This window comes from Calypte anna, chromosome 5A (assembly GCF_003957555.1).
Source record: "Calypte anna isolate BGI_N300 chromosome 5A, bCalAnn1_v1.p, whole genome shotgun sequence".
Classification (NCBI taxonomy): Eukaryota; Metazoa; Chordata; class Aves; order Apodiformes; family Trochilidae; genus Calypte; species Calypte anna.
Genome location: NC_044251.1, coordinates 15,142 through 17,806, shown reverse-complemented (window position 1 = coordinate 17,806; position 2,665 = coordinate 15,142). Strand labels below are relative to the sequence as shown.

Below are 2,665 nucleotides of genomic sequence, written 5' to 3'. Positions count from 1 at the left end.
CTTCTCCCTTCTGCCTGGGTAAAGAAAAGATTATTAGGATGCTTTATTCCTTTGTGGGGTACTATCCACAACAGCTATTCTTTGCTTTATTGCAAGGTCTGCTCTTTCATTCCAATTCCCCTTCCCCTTTTCTCCAATTCGGGCCTGGGAATGAAGCAGAGCCCACATGCAGCTCCTCTGAAAGTCTCTGGTACCCGCCCTCTGGCTCCGTACGGAACGGCCGCGTCCGTCTCTTCCCGGCCCCGCCGCTGTTGGCGGAGCGGGCGGGCAGAGCGCGGAACGCCGGATCGGCGGCCGCTCCGCCGCGCCGCGTCGCCTCCGGGGCGAGGAGAGGGGCGGAAGCGGCGCGGAGAGGGGGGTGAGTAAGCGCGGTGCGGGGCGGTGCGGGGCGGTGCCTTTCCGCGCCGGTCCTGAGCGCTGCGCCGGGGCTGGCGGGGAGTTGCGAGGCTATGGGGGGGGGGAGCCGGGGCCGGCGGAGAGCGAGGGGGTAGAGGGGGACGTAGGCTGGGGTGGGGGGGCGGCGGCTGCCGGGCGGGCTAGCAGCCCCGTCCTGTCTGCGGTTCCTGCTCGCCGGTCCCACCGGGGCGAGGAACTTGACGCGCGGGGCTTTGGGGAGGGGGAAGGGGCTGGCGGCAGAGGCACCGGGGTGGGAAGGGGAGCGGAAGGGAAGGGAGTGACAGAGGCGAGACGGGGGGGGCTGTTTTTGGTGGAGGAGGAAGGAGGCTGTGTAGTTCGGTACTTCCAAGAACTGCAGGTCGATGAGTGTCTGATGCTGGGGGTTGAATTGCCAGAGAGACATCTTAATAAATATCACGGTGTTCAAAGAGGGCGAGTACCGAGTAGCACCTGGGGAGTTATTTACCTTTGCTCCTCAGCCTTGCTAACCTTCCCATGCTCTCAGCGGCAGGTTTGCCAGGCTCACCATGCTGGTCTGGAGGCCCAGTTCCCAGGGGCTTCTATGAGGAGTGGAAACGCTGGAACCCCGAGTATCTCAGCCCCGCTACCTGTTTGCAAAGCCCAGCACCTCTGCTGCCTTCTCTGCGCAAAGGCCCCCACTTCTTTGGAAAACTGCGACTCCAGGCACGCAGGGTGAGTGCTTAAAAACGAGGCTTTGGGTTCTTTTTGGCGAAAGAGGAGATCTGCAGCTCCGAAGGGTCAAATGAAGGTAAGTGCTTCATCTTTTAGGGGCCTGCCAGCTTGGTGCAGTTAGATGGGGGGGGTGGGGGTGGGGGAACCTCTAGCTGTAACTCTAGCAAGTCCTAAAAGCAGGCACTGTCTGGGAAACTTGCTGTTAATTTCAGCAAGTCCAGCTACTTACAAGAGACTTAGCTGAAAGCAGCAGTACTAGACAGACAGAAACTTACCTTTTCTCCTGGCCCAAACCAGGACGCTATTTAAAAACCAGAGATCATCTTCTGCTGAAGGAGGAGGTTTGCTCGAGACTGTAAAGAAGAATCCAGCCGTACGGCACGGGCGCAGGAAAGAAACTGTAGTATCTTTTCCCCCAAAACCCTCAGCCACAGCCTCTGCTCTGGCTGCGGCTGATTTGTGCTGCATCAGGTGCTGCCTAGAAAAGCTTTCTTTTGTCATCTGTGCCAGTGATGCCAATCGATGTACGTCTCTCTCTCCCCTCTTCTTTCCCACATGCCCGGTTCTGGTACCTTGGTGAAAAGGTCTGAGCCAGACAGGTGAAGAATTGTGAGAAGGGGAGAAGAAACTGGGGAGGAGGCTAGATTTGGGGGGCGGGCGGCTGTGTGTTGGCCACGGAGGGGACTGACTTTTAGGACTGTATCTGAGTCTTCTCGCAGGGATGCTGGGGTCTTTAGCCTGAGGGGTGGTTTTTTTTTCTGGGGGGCGGGCGTGGGGTTTGAGGTGGGTGGTATTGGAGACGGGGCAAGATCCTGGCGCTGAGGAGAGGGAAGGGAAAGGTGAAGGTCATCTGTGTAGTAGGGTGGGTACCTGTCAGCTGCTGGACTCCAATAAAGACGAGCCGTGAACCCGGTTCCGGAGGTGCTTGCTTTATTTTTTGCAGACGTTCAGTTTTAAGGGGAGACGCCTGACTCGGGCAGCGACTGGGAGAGGGGCGTGGGGGGGCTGGAGCTGCACTTGGGTGGCGCCGGTGACTGCTGGGGGCGCTGGGAGGGGGTTAAATGGGTCCTGCGGGGGCCAGGGGGTGACAGGGACGCTGCGGGGCGCTTTTATTTTGGGATTATTCTCGTTTTCCCCTTCCTTTTTTTGTTTTTACCCATTTTCTCGGCGCTGGCGGCGCCCCCCGGTGGCGAGAAGCCGGCACTGCAGCGGCGAGGCGCCAGCGTCTCTGCGCATGCGCGGCGGCGGCTGAAGCCGGGCACCCGCCCTCGTTACGGAATCATGGCGGCGCCCTCTCGCTCCGTACGGAACGGCCGCGTCCGTCTCTTCCCGGCCCCGCCGCTGCTGGCGGGGCGGGCGGGCAGAGCGCGGAACGCCGGATCGGCGGCCGCTCTGCCGCGCCGCGTCGCCTCCGGGGCGAGGAAAAGGCGCGGGAGGGCCGGGGACGGCGGCGGAAAAGGCGGGGACGGCGCCATTGCGGAAGCCACGGCGGCGCCCCGGCGCGGAGCCGCCGCGTCCGCTTCTCCCGCCACCTCCGCCGCCGTTACCGGAGCCGGTGGGCAGAACGCGGAACGCC

The 2,665-nt window shown here is 61.7% G+C and overlaps 1 long non-coding RNA gene across 3 annotated transcripts; it reads left to right on the top strand.

The window, feature by feature from the left end:
- Window positions 1-205: 205 nt before the first annotated feature.
- On the top strand, window positions 206-1,801 carry LOC115598483. Of its 3 annotated transcripts, none has more exons than XR_003987691.1 (3): window positions 206-358; window positions 908-1,089; window positions 1,387-1,801. It is a non-coding gene; the product is annotated as an uncharacterized LOC115598483 (long non-coding RNA). The 3 variants fall into 3 exon arrangements; XR_003987690.1 differs by having other exon boundaries at window positions 902-1,089; XR_003987689.1 differs by having other exon boundaries at window positions 747-1,089.
- The last annotated feature ends 864 nt before the right edge of the window (window positions 1,802-2,665 follow it).